The sequence below is a fragment of the Oryctolagus cuniculus genome, chromosome 7 (genome assembly GCF_964237555.1).
Source record: "Oryctolagus cuniculus chromosome 7, mOryCun1.1, whole genome shotgun sequence".
Classification (NCBI taxonomy): Eukaryota; Metazoa; Chordata; class Mammalia; order Lagomorpha; family Leporidae; genus Oryctolagus; species Oryctolagus cuniculus.
In genome coordinates this window covers 9,104,001-9,123,279 of record NC_091438.1, presented here as the reverse complement: position 1 = coordinate 9,123,279, position 19,279 = coordinate 9,104,001, and the positions used below count along the sequence as shown (strand labels likewise).

The window sequence follows — 19,279 nt, the reverse complement described above, 5'->3', positions numbered from 1 at the left end:
CTGCTCTGCTTCTAGTCCAGCTCCCTACTAATGTGCCTGGGAAAGCAGCAGCAGATGGCCCAAGTGCTTGGGCCCCTGCACCTATGTGGGAGACCTAAATAAAGCTCCTGGCTCCTGGCTTCAACTTGGCCCAGCCCCAGCCAAAGTGGCCATTTGGGGAGTGAATGAATGAACAGATGGAATATTCTCTCTCTTTGTCTTCCCCTCTTTCTCCCTGTAACTCTGCCTTTCAAATAAATAAAATAAACTTTTTTAAAAAAACTCTAACCTTTGAAAATAGTAATAATCTACTATTTGAGTCTAAAAAAACCTAAAATTATGGACAAAAATAATGTGGATATAGAAGAGTACTTCAAAATTTCATGGAAAATATGATTAAAAGACAAGATTATTTGGTGAAAAATTTTTCAATCCATGCATAGTTTTTCATATTACACATTCCCATGAACTTCTTAAAGGCCCTAACTGTGCATGAATTTCAATGTTTGCACCAAAATAAATTTATATTTAATCCTGTTTTCCATAAACATATTGAAGTGTGTGTGTGTGCGCGTGTGTGTGTGTTAGCATTGTCTATGTGTGTGGTAAAAGCATATATAGATCTGAATTGTCCATGTAAAATTCAAGATGAAGTGTTACTTTAGTGAGGAGAGAAGAGAATATGATTAAAGAAATTTATGTCGGGGGCTGGCACTGTGGCGTGGTGGATTAAGCTGCAGCCTACAGCACCAGCATCCCATATGGGCACTGGTTCATGTCCTGGCTGCTCCTCTTGATCCAGCTCCCTGCTAATGGCCTAGGAAAAGTACTGATTGACGGCCCAAGTGCTTGGGCCCCTGCACCCATGTGGAAGACCCAGAAGAAGCTCCTGGCTTTGACCTGGCCCAGCCCTGGCCATTACAGCCATCAGAAGTTACCCAGTAGGGGGAAGACCCCCCCCTCTCTTGCCTGACTTATACCTCTGACTTACAAATAAATATAAATAAATTTTAAAAAGAAATTTTATGTCAAGGGTGCTGACTGCTTTGGTAGTATTTAATTCCTTTCTTTTTAAATTTTTCTTTTTAAATGTTTATATTTATTTTAATTTTTTAAAGATTTACTTATTTGAGAAGTAGAGTTACAGACAGAGAGAGGGAGAGACAGAGAAAGGTCTTCCATCTGCTGGTTCACTCCCCAGATGGCTGCAATAGCCAGAGCTGGGCCAATCTGAAGTCAGGAGGCAGGAGTTCCCCCTGGGTCTCCCTTGTGGGTGCAAGGGCCCAAGCACCTGGGCATCCTCCACTGCTCTCCCAGGCACACCAGCAGGGAGCTGGATCAGAAGCAGAGCAGCAGGGACATGAACTGGCACCCATTTACACGCCTTGCCACAGCACCGGCCCCTCCATGAACTTTTTGAGATTAATGTAGGATAGAGAGTATCATAAATCAGTGCCTCAGTAATCCACACCATATTAGGAAAATCTAGATAAAGTTTTGAACTGATAATTCTAAGCAGAAGAATGTCTTGCAGAGAAAACTACTATTTTATTAATATTATAGTAGTAAAAATCTGGAAATAATCTAACTGACCTTGCAACAGGTGAATCTTAAGTTATGGAATACCTGTCCCTATAATAGGCTATGAAGTTGGCATTAAAAATTATCTTCAAATATATTTTAAGGAAACGTATACTTCCACTACATAGAATTAAATGAAAAAGCATGAAATATCAATTCAGTATGCAAGCATGCATTTGTTTTTTTTAAGTTTTATTTTATTTATTTGAAAGACAGAATTATAGAGAGAGGTAGAGGCAGCGAGAGAGGTCTTCCATTCGCTGGTTCACTCCCCAGATGGCCACAATGGCCGGAGCTGCCCTGATTCGAAGCCAGGAGCTAAAAGATTTTTGCAGGTCTCCCACATGGGTGCAAGGGCCCAAGGACTTGGGCCATCTTTTACCCCTTTCCCAGGCCATAGCAGAGAGTTGGATTGGAAGTGGAGCAGCTGGGACTAGAACCGGTGCCCATATGGGATGCTGGCACTACAGGCCAGGGCTTTAACCTGCCATGCCACAGTGCCAGCCCTGCAAGCATGCATTTGTATGTGCACAGAAAGAAATAAAATTAAAATACCAAAATGTCTGTGGTACTTTCTCTAAAATTCACACAGTTGCTTTTTATTTTTTAAAAGATTTATTTATTTATTTGAAAGTCAGAGTTACACAGAGAGAGAAGGACAGCCAGAGATAAAGAGAGGTCTTCCATCCACTGGTTCACTCCCCAGTTGGCTGCAACAGCCAGAGCTATACTGATCCAAAGCCAGGAGCTAGGAGTCTCCTCTGGGTTTTCCCATATGGGTGCAGGGGCCCAAGGACATGGGCCATCTTCTATTGCTTTCCCAGGCCATAGCAGAGAGCTGGACCAGAAGTGGAATAGCCGATACTTGAACCAGTGCCCATATGGGATGCCAGCACGCAGTTGGTGGCTTTACCCATGATGCCATAGTGCTGACCCCCATAGTTACTTTTCACTAACTCAGCAGGAATCTAACTGCAAGCTATAGAGAATGCCAGATCCTGTGTTTATAAGAACAGAAAGTTTTAGAAGAAATAATTTAGAGTTTCCTAAGGTTTTCAGATTTTTCGAGAGTTACAGTTAACATTCAGATCATAATAAACTTAGAAATGTTTTTGAAGTCTTCATATATATGGCGCTAAGCTTAGGTGTCTTTCCTTTTATTCCAGTAAGAACTGATACTTGCTAACTAAATACATACTTACAAAAGGAATCTGACATTTATTGGCCACCTACTGTTTGCCAGACACTTTACCTATTTAATGTTTTCAGTTTCAAACTCGTAATGCTTGCTGTACGACATGCGAACCATGGAGAAATGTCAGAGTTCCTTCTATTTCAGGTATATCAAATGTCAATTATGTGGTGTACATATCTTCCAGATATTGTTCTATGCATTAACACTTAGGCATAGATAGTTTGCATAGTTTGCCCCAAAATCAGAGCAATACAATAAGAATTTCTATTTATCTTATCCTTTTCTCCCTATAATATATTGTTAATATGTTTAATTTTTATTCTTTAAAGTTTTTTTTAGATTTTAACAGGTTCATTATAATTCATAGATACAATTCTAATAATATAATGATATTCTGTCTTCCTCCTGCTCTCCCTCCATCTTCCTTTCCCTCTTCTCTCCTTCACTTTTTTCTTCATCACTGTTTTTATTTACTTATTTATTTATTTAAGAAAACTTTTATTTAATAAATATAAATTTCCAGGCTGGTGCCGTGGCTCACTAGGCTAATCCTACGCCTTGCGGCGCCGGCACACCGGGTTCTAGTCCCGGTCAGGGCGCCGGATTCTGTCCCAGTTGCCCCTCTTCCAGGCCAGCTCTCTGCTGTGGCCAGGGAGTGCAGTGGAGAATGGCCCAAGTACTTGGGCCCTGCACCCCATGGGAGACCAGGATAAGTACCTGGCTTCTGCCATCGGATCAGCGTGGTGCGCCGGCCGCAGCGCGCCAGCCGTGGCGGCCATTGGAGGGTGAACCAACGGCAAAAGGAAGACCTTTCTCTCTGTCTCTCACTATCCACTCTGCCTGTCCAATAAATAAATAAATAAATAAATAAATATAAATTTCCAAAGTACAACTTTTGGATTATAATGGTTCCCCCCCTTAACCTCCCTCCCACCCACAAACCACTCCATCTCCTACTCCCTCTCCCATCTCACTCTTCATTAAGATTCATTTTTAATTATCTTTATATACAGAAGATCAACTTGGTATATACTAAGAAAATATTTCAACAGACTGCACCCGCACAGACAAAAAAGTATAAAGTACTGTTTGAATACTAGTTTTACTGTTAATTCACATAGTACAACACATTAAGTACAGAGATCCTACATGGGGAGAAATGCATACTGACTCCCATTGTTGATTTAACAACTGGCACTCTTGTTTATGACGTCAGTAATCACCCGAGGCTCTTGTCATGAGCTGCCAAGGCTATGGGAGCCTCTTGAGTTCAGAAACTTTGACCTTACAGACAGTGAGAGAGAGAGAGAGAGAGAGAGAGAGAGAGAGAGAGAGAGAAAGGTCTTCCTTCCATTGATTCAGTCCCCAAATGGCCGTTATGGCCAGCACTGCACCAATCTGAAGCCAGGATCCAGGTGCTTCTTCCTAGTCTCTCATGTGAGTGCAGGGGCCCAAGCACTTGGGCCATCCTCCAGTGCCCTCCTGGGCCACAGCAGAGAGCTGGACTGGAAGAGGAGCAACTGGGACTAGAACTGGCACCCATATAGGATGCTGGTGCCACAGGCAGAGGATTAACCGAGTGAGTCATGGCACTGGCTCCCAGAACCATCGGTATTAAGTAGGAAAAGAAAATACTAAAGAGAATATAATAGTAAGCTGTTCCTTGACAGTCAGGACAAGGGCTGATTAAGTCATTGTTTCTTATAGTGTCAGTTTCACTTCTACAGGTTTTCTTTTAGGTGCTCAGTTAGTTGTCACAGATCAGGGAAAACATATGATATTTGTGCCTTTGGGACTGGCTTATTTCACTCAACATGATGTTTTCCAGATTCTTCCATTTTGTTGCAAATGACTGGATTTCATTTTTTTTTCACTGCTATGTAGTATTCTATAGAGTATATATATCCCATAATTTCTTTAACCAGTCTACTGTTGATGGGCATTTAGGTTGATTCCATGTCTTAGCTACTGCGAGTTGAGCTGTAATAAACATGGAGGTGCAGATAGCTCTTTTATTTTCCAGTTTAATTTCCCTTGAGTAGATTCCGAGGAGAGGGATGGCTGGATCATGTGGTAGGGCTATATTCAGGTTTTTGAGGAATCTCCAAACTTTCTTCCATAGTGGCTTTACCAGTCTGCATTCCCACCAACAGTGCATTAGTGTCCCTTTTTCCTCACATCCTCGCCAGCATCTGTTGTTGGTAGATTTCTGTATGTGAGCCATTCTAACTGGGGTGAGGTGAAACCTCATTGTGGTTTTGATTTGCATTTCCCCTGATTTCTAGTGATCCTGAACATTTTTTCATGTGTCTGTTGGCCATTGGGATTTCCTCTTTTGAAAAATGTCTATTTAGGTCCTTGGACCATCTCTTAAGTGGGTTGTTTGTTTTGTTGTTGTGGAGTTTCTTGATCTCTTTGTAGATTCTGGTTATTAACCCTTTATCTGTTGCATAGTTTGCAAATATTTTTTTCCCATTCTGTTGGTTGCCTCTTCACTTTCCTGTTTCTTTTGCAGTATAGAAACTTCTCAATTTGATGCTATCCCAAATGTTAATTTTGGCTTTGACTGCCTGTGCTTCCAGGGTCTTTTCCAAGAAGTCTTTGCCGGTACCTATATCTTGCAGGGTTTATCCAGTGTTCTCTAATAATTTGATGGTGTCAGGTCATAGATTTAGGTCTTTAATCCACGTTGAGTGGATTTTTGTGTATGGTGAAAGGTAGGAGTGTTGCTTCATGCACATGGAAATACAGTTTTTCCAGCACCATTTGTAGAACAGACTGTCCATACTCCAGGAATTGGTTTTGGATCCTTGATCAAATATAAGTCGGTTGTAGATGTTTGGATTGATTTCTGGTGTTTCTATTCTGTTCCATTGGACTATCCATCTGTTTCTGTACCAGTACCATGCTGCTTTGATTACAACTGCCCTGTAGTATGTCCTGAAATCTGGTATTGTGATGCCTCCGGCTTTGTTTTTGTTGTATAAGATTGCTTTAGCTACTTGAGGTCTCCTGTGGCTCCATATGAATTTCAGCATCATTTTTTCCAGCATCATTTTTTCCAGATCTGAGAAGAATGTCTTTGGTATTTTGATTGGTATCGCATTGAATCTATAAATTGCTTTTGAGAGAAAAAACATTTTGATGATATTGATTCTTCCAATCCATGAGGATGGAAGATTTTTCCATTTTTTGTATCTTTTTCTATATCTTAAGATTTTGTAATTCTCATCATAGAGATCTTTAACGTCCTTGGTTAAGTTTATTCCAAGGTATTTGATTGTTTTTGTGGCTATTGTGAATGGGATTGATCTTAGTAATTCTTTCTCAGCCATGGCATTGCCTGCGTATACAAAGGCTGTTGATTTTTGTGCATTGATTTTATATCCTGCTACTTTGCCAAACTCTTCTATGAGTTCCAATAGTCTCTTAGTAGAGTTCTTTGGATCCCCTTTATAAAGAATCATATCATCTGCAAAGAGGGATAGTTTGAGTTCTTCCTTCCCAATTTGTATCCCTTTAATTTCTTTTTCTTGCCTAATAGCTCTGGCTAAAACTTCCAGAACTATATTGAATAGCAGTGGTGAGAGTGGGCATCCCTGTCTGGTACCAGATCTCAGTGGAAATGCTTCCAACTTTTCCCCCATTCAATAGGATGCTGGCCATGGGTTTTTCATAAATTGCTTTGATTGTATTGAGGAATGTTCCTTCTATATCCAATTTGCTTAGAGTTTTCATCATGGAAGGGTGTTGTATTTTATCGAATGCTTTCTCTGCATCTATTGAGATAATGATATGGTTTTTCTTCTGCAGTTTGTTAACGTGGTGTATCACATTAATTGATTTGTAAACACTGAACCATCCCTGCACACCGGGGATAAATCCCACTTGGTCTGGGTGGATGATCTTTCTGATGTGTTGTTGCATTCTATTGACCACAATTTTATTGAGGATTTTTGCGTCTATGTTCATCAGGGATATTGGTCTGTAATTTTCTTTAAATGCTGCATCATTTTTAGGTTTGATAATAAAGGTGATGCTTGCTTCATAGAAAGAATTTGAGAGGATTCCCTCTCTTTCAATTGTTTTGAATAGTTTGAGAAGAACTGGAGTTAGTTTTTCTTTAAATGTCTGGTAGAATTCAGTGGTGAATCCATCTGGTCCTGGGATTTGCTTTGTTGGGAGGGCCTTTATTACTGTTTCAATTTCTTTCTCAGTTATGGGTCTGTTTAGGTTTTCTATGTCCTCATGGTTCAATTTAGGTAGGTTACATGTGTCCAGGAATCTATCCATTTCTGATAGATTTTTCCAAGTTTGTTGGCATACAACTCTTTGTAGTAATTTCTGATGTTTCTTTTTATTTCTGTGGTTTCTGTTATTACATTTCCTTTTTCATCTATAATTTTATTGACTTTGGTCTTTTCTCTCCTTTTTTTGGTTAGTTGGGCCAATGGACTGTTTATTTTTTCAAAAATCCAGCTCTTTTTTTTACTGATCTTCTGTAATTTTTTGGATTCAATTTTGTTAATTTCTTCTCTGATTTTAATTATTTCTCTTCTCCTACTAGTTTTGGGCTTGGTTTGCTGTAGTTTTTCTAGATCCTTAAGATGCATTGATAGCCAATTTATTTGGTGCCTTTGCAATTTCTTGAGGTAGGCACCTATTGCTATAAGCTGTCCTTTTAACACTGCTTTTGCTGTATCCCATAAGTTTTGATATGTGGTGTTGTTATCTTCATTTGCTTCCAGAACGTTTCAATTTCTCTTTGATTTCTTCTATGACCCCCTGTTCATTCAGGAGCATGTTCTTTAGTCTCCATGTGTTTGCATACGCTCTGTGGATTCCTGAGTTGCTAATTTCCAGCTTCATTCCATTGTAGTCTGAGAAGACAGATGGTATGATTTCAATTCTTTTGAATTTGCTGAGACTTGCTTTATGATCTAGCATGTGGTCAATCCTAGAGAAAGTTCCATGCACTGCTTAGAAGAATGTGTATTCTTTAAGTGTAGGATGAAAAGTTCTATACATATCTGTTAGATTCAGTTGGTCTATAGTGTTGATTAAATCTGTGGTTTCTTTGTTGATTTTCTGTCTGGTTGATCTGTCCATGGCTGAAAGTGGGGTATTGAAGTGCCCCAATAATATTGTATTGGAGTCTAAGTCTCCCTTTAAGTCCCTTAACATATCTTTTAAATAGCCCAGTGCCCTGTAATTAGGTGCATATGTTTATAATAGTTTTATCTTCCTGTTGAATCGAACCCTTAATAATTATATAGTGCTTCTCACTGTCTCTTTTAACAGTTTTTGTGTTAAAGTCTATTTTGTCTGATATTAAGATGGCTATGCCAGCTCTTTTTTTTTTTTTGGACAGGCAGAGTTAGACAGTGAGAGAGAGAGAGACAGAGAAAAAGGTCTTCCTTCCGTGCCAATGCCATCTCACTATTCCAAGTGATCAATTTCAGTTCACAATTGATCATAATGAAAGGACTAAGAGTCAAAGGGAGCACATAAACAAGTCTAGTACCTGCTAACACTAACCGATGGAATAAATAAAGGGGAGAGTGATCCAACATGGGAAGCGAGATACTCAGCAGACTCATAGAATGGCGGATGTCCTAAATAGCACTCTGGCCTCAGAATCAGCCCTAAAGGCACTCGGATCTGGCTGAAAAGCCCATGAGAGTATTTCAGGCATGGAAAGCCAAGACACTCTGGCAAAAAGATCTCTGTGAGTGAGATCCCAGTGGAAAGAACAGGTCTTCAAAGAGGGAGGTGCCTTTCTCTGAAGGGAGGAGAGAACCTCCACTTTGACTATGACTGTGTCTAAACAAGATAAGAGTCGGAGAACTCAAGGGGCTTCCATAGCCTTGGAAACTCATGACTGGTGCATAGGGAGATTACTGATGCCATAAACAGGAGTGTCAATTTGTAAAGTCAACAACAGGAGTCACTGTGCGCTTCCTCCTCATGTAGGACCTCTGTCCTTAATGTGCTGTACATTGAGGCTTAATGCTATAACGAGTACTCAAACAGTATATTTCACTTTGTGTTTCTATGGGGGTGCAAACGATTGAAATCTTTACTTAATGTACACTAAACTGATCTTCTGTAAAAAAAAAAGAAAAAAAGAAATTATCAATTACCAACTTGACTCTCACTGGGATTAAACATGACAATAGGTCTGATCTGATTTCATCATCATTTAAAAAAAATCATCTATTATTTTTCACTTTATGTTTCTGTGTGGGAGCAAACTGTTGAAATCCTTACTTAAGGTATACTAAGCTGATCTTCTGTATATTAAGATAATCGAAAATGAATCTTGATGTGAATGGAAGGGGAGAGGGAGTGGGAAAGGGGAGGGTTGTGGGTGGGAGGGACGGTATGGGGGGGGGGAAGCCATTGTAACCCATGAGTCGTACTTTGGAAATTTATATTCATTAAATAAAAGATAAAAAAAAGGTCTTCCTTCCGTTGGTTCACCCTCAGAATGGCCACTATGGCCAGTGTGCTGTGCCAATCCGAAGCCAGGAGCCAGGTGCTTCCTCCTGGTCTCCCATGCGGGTGTAGGGCCCAAGCACTTGGGCCATCCTCCACTGCCTTTCCGGGCCACAGCAGACAGCTGGACTGGAAGAGGAGCAACCAGGACAGAAACAGCGCCCCAACAGGGACTAGAACCTGGGGTGCCAGCGCCACAGGCAGAGGATTAGCCTAGTGAGCTATGGCGCCAGCCATGCCAACTCTTTTTTGGTTTTTGTTGGCATGGAATATCTTTTTCCAACCTTTCACTTTCAGTCTGCATGCACCTTTGTTTGAAAGATGTGCTTTTGTAAGCAGTAAATAGATGGGTTTTGCTTTTTAAACCATTCAGCCAGTCTGTGTATTTAACAGGAGAGTTGAGGCCATTTACATTCAATGTAAATTGATAAGTAGTGACTCTTCCCTGCCATTTTTCCAAAGATATTTCTATCTATCTATTTATTTATTTATTTATTTTTTGACAGGCAGAGTGGACAGTGATAGAGAGAGAGACAGAGAGAAAGGTCTTCCTTTACTGTTGGTTCACCCTCCAATGGCCGCCACAGCCAGCGCGCTGTGGCCGGCGCACCACGCTGATCCGATGGCAGGAGCTAGGTACTTATCCTGGTCTCCCATTAGCCTAGTGAGCCGCGGCGCCAGCCCAAAGATATTTCTAATATATAGTTTAAACTTCCTGTGATCTTTTGCTATGAGAGATTTTTTTCCTTTACCTTCTGTTTCTATGTGTAACATATCTTTAAGCATCAATTGCAGGGCTGGACGAGTGGTGACAAATTCTTTCAATTTATGTTTGCTATGAAAGGCTTTATTTCACCTTCATTCACAAATGAGAGCTTTGCAGGATATAATATTCTGGGATGGCAGTTTTTTTCTTAGTATTTGGGCTATATCTCTTCATTCCCTCCTAGCCTGTAGGGTTTCTGATGAGAAGTCTACTGTGAGTCTGATTTGAGATCCTCTGAAAGTAATATGGTGTTTCTTTCTTGCACATTTTAGAATCTTTTCTTTATGTTTCACTGTGCTGAGTTTGATTACATTGTGTCATGGTGAGGATCTTCTCTGGACACGTCTATTGGGAGTTCTGTGTGCTTCCTGTACTTGGAGGTCTCTTTTTTCTCCAAACCTGGGAAGTTTTCTGCTAGTATCTCACTAAAAAGGCCTTCTAATCCTTCTCTCTCTCCACGCCTTCAGGAACTCCTAGAACCTGAAGGTTTGGTTTTTTAATAGTATCCTGTAGATTCCCAACAATATTTTTTCGATTTCTAATTTCCTCTTCTTGTCTTTGGTTTGACTGTATACATTCCTGTGCTCTGTCTTCTAGGTCCGATATTCTCTCTTCTGCCTAACTGATTCTGTTTTTAAGGCTCTCAACTGAGTTTTTTATTTGTTCTACTGAATTCTTCATTTCATTTTGATTCCTCCTTAAGATTTCATTTTCATGAGAGAGATTTTCTTTCATGTCCTGCATGGATTTAGTAGTTCGAGCGTTTGTTTTTGATTACTTCTAAGTATTGTTATCAAATTTTTGAGTTCCATTTCTTGCATTTTTTCTATCTCATCGTCTTCATAATCTTGTATTGAAGTGTCATGTTTTTTTGGGAGCATTATGTTGTCTTCTTTATTCTTGTTTCCTTGGTTGCTGTGTTTGTTGTTCAGCATTTGTCGAGATTATCGTTGGTTTCTTCTTCTTTTTTTTTTTTTTCTGCTGTGGTGGCTTTTTTCATTGTGCTATGACTCTGTAGATAAGTGGACTGTCTGCTTTCATTGAATCTCTAGAGGCTTGTGGTGGGTGTGCCCAGAGAGCTCTGTTCAGTTCTTCAGGGTTAAGGGCATGCCCAAGTTGACACACCCAGGTTTGGCATGGTAAATCTCTCTCTTTTTTTAATCAGAAGGGAAGTAATTCCGCTCAGCTGAGCTCTTCTCCTTGATGATGATCAGTGCCTGAGCGCTAGCCCCAGTGGGTATAATATCCATCTGCTCTGTCCCAAGGACCACACACAGGATATGTGCAGTTCTCAGTAGAAGCTCAGATTCCCCTGCAATGTCTCTCACTGGTAGCCAGGGCCACCCAAGCCAGATTTCCCTGCAATGTCTCTCACCAGGTAGCAAGGGACACCCGAGCTTGTGGCATCTCTCCCGAGACTACTCAAAGTCTAAGCCACACTGAGTTTTCCCACACACCCTCATTTTTTTTTCTCAGTCCCAATTCATAAGCTCCACACATCCACTAGGTCTCAGCTGCCTGTTATTACTCCCCACCAGAGTCAGGTTTCTCTGCTCAGCTGATTGCCAGGTGTAGCCCTGTGCTTGCGCAGCTCTTATATATGTCCAAAATGGCACCCACTCTATTGGCTCGTATGCTTTTGTAAGGTGATTGGAGAGAGAGAATTGTGTCTGTACCATCCCCTTTATTTTTTCTCTCCTCTAGTTAGGCGGTGCACTTTCCCCCATGGGGTTTCAAGCCTCAATCCCTGCTCTGCTACTTTTCTGCCAGTGTCTCGGGCTACTGCAATCTCGTCTCACCTCACTTTCCAACACTGGTGCAGAGGCTCTCGGCAGCTGGGGTCCAGAGCCGTGGGTGCCCACGTCCTCCACATAGATCCACTGTGTCCTTCTGATTACAGAAGAGTTTCCTCTGCCATTTTTTCCCTAACTCTTCCCTGAGACTACACTATCTCCACTTTTATCAAACTATCTTCTGGACTAGATCAGTAAGTTCCCCCCTTATTCCCTCCTTCACTTTTGAGATAACATATCTTCCATTTATACTGCAATCAAGGGCTTAATGCTCCAGTAAAGAGTTCAACAAGTAAAAAAGCAAAAAGCCCCTAGTTTAGTGGGAATATACACAAGGCTCTAAACAACAATCAAATGGAAAAATGACCATTTCACCCATATCTAATAAATTTTAAAGTAATCACAGACCATTAAAGCTTAGTAGTTTAGCCGGCGCCGCGGCTCACTAGGCTAATCCTCTGCCTTGAGGCGCTGGCACACTGGGTTCTAGTCCCGGTCGGGGCACCGGATTCTGTCCCTGTTGCCCCTCTTCCAGGCCAGCTCTCTGCTGTGGCCAAGGAGTGCAGTGGAGGATGGCCCAAGTCCCTGGGCCCTACACCCCATGGGAGACAAGGATAAGTACCTGGCTCCTGCCATCGGATCAGCGTGGTGCGCTGGCCGCAGCGCGCCGGCCACGGCGGCCATTGGAGGGTGAACCAACGGCAAAGGAAGACCTTTCTCTCTGTGTCTCTCTCTCTATCACTGTCCACTCTGCCTGTCAAAACAAAAAAAAAAAAAAAAAAAAAAAAAAAAAGCTTAGTAGTTTAACTTTCTTAACCATTGGTTTGACAAAGTTATTTTAAAAAAGTTTGACAAAACTATATTTTCAGCAACACTGATATACTCAGGTGTTTCCTTTTTGTTTTGCTTTTTGTTTTTTATTTTATTTCCCACATATAAAGGAGAATATGTAGTATTTGTCTTTCTGTGTCTGGTTTATTTCACTCAACATGATGTCCTCCAGTTGTATCTATTTTGCTGCAAGTGGTAGAATTTCATTCTTTTAATGGCTTAAAAATATTCATTCCATTGTGTATATATACCATGTTTTCTTTATCAATTCGTCTGATCATGAACACCTTGGCTGAGTCCAAATTTTGACTATTGTGAACAGTGCTGCTATAAACATGGTGGTACAGGATCTCTCTGATACAGTGTGCTCCTCCTGTCTTTTGCCTATTGCCCAGTAGGGGGATTGCTGGATCATAAGGCAGGCCTATTGCTAGTTTCTTAAGACATGTCCATACTATTTTCCATAGTGGCCACACTAATTTCTTATGTTACATCATGGAACACTTATCTATCCCATCTTTTGTATGTGTTAAATATTTCTTTTTTTTTTTTGAAAGGCAGAGTGGACAGTGAGAGAGAGAGACAGAGAGAAAGGTCTTCCTTTGCCGTTGGTTCACCCTCCAATGGCCGCCGTGGCCGGCGTGCTGCAGCCAGCGCACCACGCTGACCCGATGGCAGGAGCCAAGTACTTATCCTGGTCTCCCATTGGGTGCAGGGCCCAAAGACTTGGGCCATCCTCCACTGCACTCCTTGGCCACAGCAGAGAGCTGGCCTGGAAGAGGGGCTACCAGGACAGAATCCAGCGCCCCGACCGGGACTAGAACCCGGTGTGCCGGCGCCGCAAGGTGGAGGATTAGCCTAGTGAGCCGCGGCGCTGGCCCAAGTGTTAAATATTTCTAATTAAATTTTAAAAAATCATTAGCCAGTTGTTACTGTCTGCATTTCCATTCTCCCATGATCATAGCTAAGCTGGCAGCTTTTCCCACTTTCCCTAGGGCCATTCCCGTGTCCTCTGGACATCATATAAAGACAGTGGCTATGTTTTCCTAACTTTGCAGCTATTTCTGTTCAGCTGAAACATAACAATGCATGTGTCTGCACACAATGAATGTGTGCACATATGTCCATACATCAATACACACCAGTGGGCACTGATTCAGGTTTTTATACTTTTTCTTTTCATTTGAATTAGTATGGGCTATAGGATGATGGCAATGTGGCTTTTGCTATAATGTTCAATCTTTTTCAAATTATATACCTCAGTTATTGCAACAAAATAGCAAACAAAATAAGCAAAGTCCCTGCCTGTTCTAGTCCAAGATACATACAGAAAACAAGTTATCTTCCTTTTTTTTTTTTAGAAAGTTTTACTTGATTTAATTGAAAGTCAATTACTAGGGGGGAGAGAGAAAGAGAGAGAGGTTGATCTTCTATTGGCTGGTTCACTCCCCAAGTGGCTGCAATGGCCAGGGATGGGCCAGCCCAAAGCCTGGAGCTTTATCTGGGTCTCCCATGTAGGTAGCAGGGGTCCAAACACTTGGGCTGTGTTCCACTGATTTTTCTGGGCCTTTAGCAAGGGGCTGAATCAGAAGCAGAGCAGCGGAGACTTGGTTCAGTGCTCCAATGTGGGATGCCAGTGTCTCAGGCAGCAGTGTAATCTGCTGCACCACAACACAGTGCCCCCTTTAAAAGAAGAGATTGAGTCAAGTTATTTTCATCAGTGTATCCAGGATGCCAGTGAATTTCAGGGCTTACAGATTAGATATGTCAAGGGCACATCTGTTGTACCTGGCCCATGTGGCAACTGGTCCAGCATTTTGTCTTCATCAAGTTTCCCCATGAGACACACTGAACAAATATTCCTCATAAGGATTTTGAAGGCTAGATTTGTTGACAAAACATGCTGGATTCAGGCCGGCGCCGCGGCTCACTAGGCTAATCCTCCATCTAGCGGCGCCGGCACACCAGGTTCTAGTCCCGGTTGGGGCGCCGGATTCTGTCCCGGTTGCCCCTCTTCCAGGCCAGCTCTCTGCTGTGGCCAGGGAGTGCAGTGGAGGATGGCCCAGGTGCTTGGGCCCTGCACCCCATGGGAGACCAGGAGAAGCACGTGGCTCCTGGCTCCTGCCATCGGATCAGCGCAGTGCGCCGGCCGCAGCGTCCATCGGAGGGTGAACCAACGGCAAAGGAAGACCTTTCTCTCTGTCTCTCTCTCTCACTGTCCACTCTGCCTGTCAAAAAAAAAAAAAAAAAAACATGCTGGATTCCCTTGCTATTCACTGGAAGTTTATCATTTTAAGTATATTCAAAATTTCTGCATCTCTGTATACCCTTATGGTTAATATATAGTTCCTCTTGGAGTAATTTATTTGATAGGTTAACAATCCTCATATCTTTATTTCCCCTAAATTTATCCCTTTCTGGGGCCGGCGTTGTGATGCAGTGGGTAAAGCAGCCACCCATCCCGCATGGGCGCCAGTTCGAGTCCCAGCTGCTCCACTTCTGATCCGGCTCCCTGCTAATGGCCTGGGAAAGCAGTGGAAGAGGGCTCAAGTGCTCGGGCCCCTGCTCCCACATGGGAGGCCTGGAAGAAGCTCCTGGCTCTTGGCTCCCTCCCTCCCTCCCTCTCTCTTTCTCTGCCTTTCAAATTAATAAGTAAATTTTTTAAAAATCGTATCCTTTTCCAACTTAGGACACGAGTAGAGAACTAAGGCATAGCTTCCAGCTCTCTCTTCTAACCCTTGAGGCTGCAGAGCTGGGAGGATTTCCCAGAGGGCCCTGTGCCCAGCTGGGTCGAGGCAGACCGCTCTCCCAGTGCAGCTGCGCCCTCGGCATCAGCCCTCAGCCTCTGGCGCGTCTCTTACTCCTTCTCCCAAGTCGGTTCCCAGCGCTGCGGCACTGTCAGCATCGCTTGGCAACTGGCGGAAGTCCCCTGCCCAGGCTGAACAAATCAGCAGCGCGCGTTCCCACCGGCCCGCCTGGGGATCCAGGTCCACCCTGCTTGAGAGCCACGGCACCGCCGAAACAGTGCCCGGTGCCATCAACATTACCCAAGACGCAGGTCCTGGAGGCGGACGCGCCTTCGATCCTGGGCGCAAGGATGCACCGTGTCTACCCCCACAGATGCTGAGCAAGGCGGGAGGAACGAGGCGGAGGCAGGGGCACAGGGACTCGCTGGTGGCCGGCCACCTGCTGGCTCCTGTTCTCACCTCCCTACTGTTTTCTACGTCATTCTACAAGGTGCGAAGTGCGCATGCGTCCACTGGTCAGTCTACAAAGTGCGAAGTGCGCATGCGTCCACTCGGGTGTCTCCAAGGGCCCGGCGGTTTTCCGTAAGGGGCACTGCTCTGTTTCTCTCCGCTGGCCCCGAGTGGCCAGCCCACCCCCACCCCCACCCCCGAGCTGGGGGAACCCCTCCCTCTGTCGCCACAGAGGAAAACAGCCCTCGTCCGCGTTTGACTCCGCTTTCTCGGCTCTCAAACTTCCTTAAACTGCTTTCGGATAGCATTTGCCTCCCCCATCGCGGTGTGACGAGGCCACGTGCCGCCCAGCACTCACTCGCCGCAGATGCCTCTGTGAAGAGCCCTTTTAGACAGGTGAAAGCGATCCTTAGCCTCAGCAGGGGAGACTCCGCTTTGATGACCGGGCGCCATGACTTCTCCACAACGTCAAACATCGCAAAACGTCGTAAAGCGTCGTAAAGCCCGGCAGGGGAAGGCTCGACCTCCACCGCCAGCCTGGACGGCGCCCCGAGACTGGGATGCAGCCCCGCCCTGACTTCGGGGGACGTGGAAGATTCCAGGGTCCGACTTAGTCGACTGAAAACCAGGCCAAGGAATCCTCAGAACCGGTCCTGCTCGGCCCTCGAACCTCCACCCCCATCCGTTAGCCGGGGCGCTGCCTGCCGGCAATGACCGGCCCCTGCCCCTGCGCCCGGACTCTCCAGGCCTCTGCCTCCCGTGTCCCCTGTGGGATGCCGGACTCCGGCACCTGCCGACGGGGCTTGCTCCCGGCGCCCGCTGGTGGCGCCATCTGGCTCCGTCTCCCTGGAAGCCTCCGACGGCCCCCTTACACTTCTTACCCTCCTACCCCCTATGCTCAGCTACAGGGTCGATGCCAAGTTCTGACGGCCCTGAGGCTGCAGTGAGAAGTCCAGTGCGAAAATCTCCGTGAGCCTCGGAAAGCCTTGCAACATGGAGGTTGCTGGAGCCACTGTCTGGCGACGCCAGCGGAGGGAGGGCACTCCGAGGACAGCAGGACAAGGTCACGTGGCCTTTCACCCCCCCGGACCGTGTTGGGTGCGGCTGGGTTTTACAACCAGACAAAATACGGACACAGTCTGTGCTTTACGCACACCATCGGCTCTTCTGTCACAAGGGTTTGAAGATGGAACAATCACACAGGAGCAGGCCTGACCCACACTGAGAGGCTGTGCAGAGCTTCCTCCGGCACCTTCGGCCTCCCTCTAACTTCCTTCTCTTAATGGGCTTAATCAAGAGGTGAGAAGAGAGGGGCCGAGGTCAATTCCTCAGGGTTTCGGGAATGATCCTGTTTGACACGGAACTCCCTGCTCCCAAGCGCCCACAGATGGCCTGCAGGAAGATGTCCCGCCAGCAGCAGGTGCACAGCTGTGGTTGGCGTGGGCATGGCACGGTCCCCAGCGGTGACCTTCTCCTCACTGCACTTCGGATGTCACGTCCACACAGCCGAGGAGAGCCAAGCCCAGGACCTGACGTGCCCAGCTACCCGAAGTGCAGGGCTGGGGGACCAGGACTGACAGTGACATCTAAGTGACAAAACCTTACGGGAGAGTTGTGTCTCCACCCTCCTGGCACTGGGAAGAGGCAGGGTTTGAAATGCAAGGCAGGCTGCTGAGTTCTGAGGATGGTGCCAGAGGCTGTGGTCCTAAAGTCCCAGTGACCACCACCGAGGTGGTTCGTGATGGGCTCCTTGGAGAAAGGTGCAGTTCTGATTATCGCTCGGGGAGACTCAGAGGCTGTTCTGCCACAGGCGGCCAGGGGCTGGGACCCCACACCAGCCCTTCAGTTTAATCCCTGAGAGCAGTTTGCGTGTCCAACTCCAGTTCTCCCAAATCTGCCCATGTGTTGCAACAAACAGAAGAATGTTCGCTCAGGCAAGACACAAGTAAAGGGCATGATGTCAGCTGAGCTTTATTTCCACCTGGAATCTGTGTTAGATTGAGATGGACTTCTAATCTGTGAAGTTTGAGCCTACTGTGGATTTCCATCTTCAGAGTCAGGTAGAACTGTGGGAGCTGAGTCCCGAGGGTCGTCCTGCCCTTACATAAGAGCACTTAATTCTTGGAGCCGCGTTCCCGTTTCCCCTCAGACGGAACATTCTGGAGGAGGAGCCCTGCCTTACTCATCGTGGCACTGCCTGGCACACAACCCAAACACAGCACACGTGTGATGGGATGGCAGCATTGTCAGGGGCCGCCACACTGAGTGCTCGTGTAAACTGCACTTGCATCCTGAGTCGTCTTTTCTAGGAGTGTATAATGTGAGGAAAGGCAACACTCATTTGCCTATCTGAATCCCCAGGACTCACATTTCAGTTGTCTAATTTTTCAAAAGGTTTTCTTTGAGATATGAATCTGTTACCTCTAAATTCTAAATATCAGAAGCACTTTTTAAAAGATTGATTTATTTGAAAGTCAGAGAGAGAGAAAAATATCTTCTATCAGTTGGTTCTTTCCCAAGTGGCCACAATGGCCAGTGCTGGGCCAGGCTAAAGCCAGGAGACAGGAGCTTCATCCAGACCTCCCACATGGGCACAGGGCCCCAAGCACTTGGGCCAGCTTCTGCTGCTTCCCCAGGCCTTTAGCAGGGAGCTGGGTCCGAAGTGGAGCAGCCAGAACATGAACCAGCACCCATATGGGATACCGACATCACAGGCAGTGGCTTAACTCCCTAAGCCACAACACTGCCCCAGAAGCATTTATTAAATCACTGATTTATTATTTTAATTTATTATTTTAATTATTGATTGGGCACAGTGTGATAACTCAATGCACATATTTAATGTGTAAAAATCAGATCAACATTTTTAAAATTTTTAACCCCTAATAATTGTACTCATTTATGAAGTACAGGTGTGATATTTCCATAAATGTATGCAATGTGTGTGTCAATCAAATCAAGGCAACGCACATTTCCCTCCCGTGTCAGTACTGTAGGACTGGAGCCTGGAGCTCTTCTCTTCTAACTAGTTATCAGAACCACGATGAGCTCTCACCTCATGCTGGTGAGAATAGCTTACAGTCGGGAATGAATGGATATTCAGTCTAGCAGTCAACATGCCAGCGTCCCACATGCCAGCGTCCTGGGTCTGATTCCCAGCTCTGGCTCCTGACTCCAGCGTCCTGCTAATGCAGACGCTGGGAGGCAGTTTCAATTACTCAGGTAGTTGGGTTCCTGCTACCCACCTGGGAGACTGGAATTACATTCCTGGCCCAGCTGTGTCCTAGCTTTCTCTACCTCTCAAATAAATAAATAGTTTTTAAAATCAAAAGAACGGCTCTTATCAAAAAGACAAAAATAAAGGCTTGCGGGATCCAAGGAAGGCAGCTCTCACGCTGCTGGTGGGGATGTAGCCAGGAAGCCCCTGGGAACACAGCAG

General features: G+C 44.7%; 1 long non-coding RNA gene across 2 annotated transcripts in view; it reads right to left on the bottom strand.

The window, feature by feature from the left end:
- The window catches only part of LOC138850474 (uncharacterized), a 76,488-nt gene extending 57,881 nt beyond the window's left edge, over positions 1 to 18,607 (bottom strand). For both annotated transcript variants that reach the window (XR_011390272.1, XR_011390271.1), the window contains exon 1: positions 16,199 to 18,607. This is a non-coding gene — a long non-coding RNA (uncharacterized lncRNA). The remainder of the gene's footprint in view (positions 1 to 16,198) is intronic.
- Between the last annotated feature and the right edge of the window lie 672 nt (positions 18,608 to 19,279).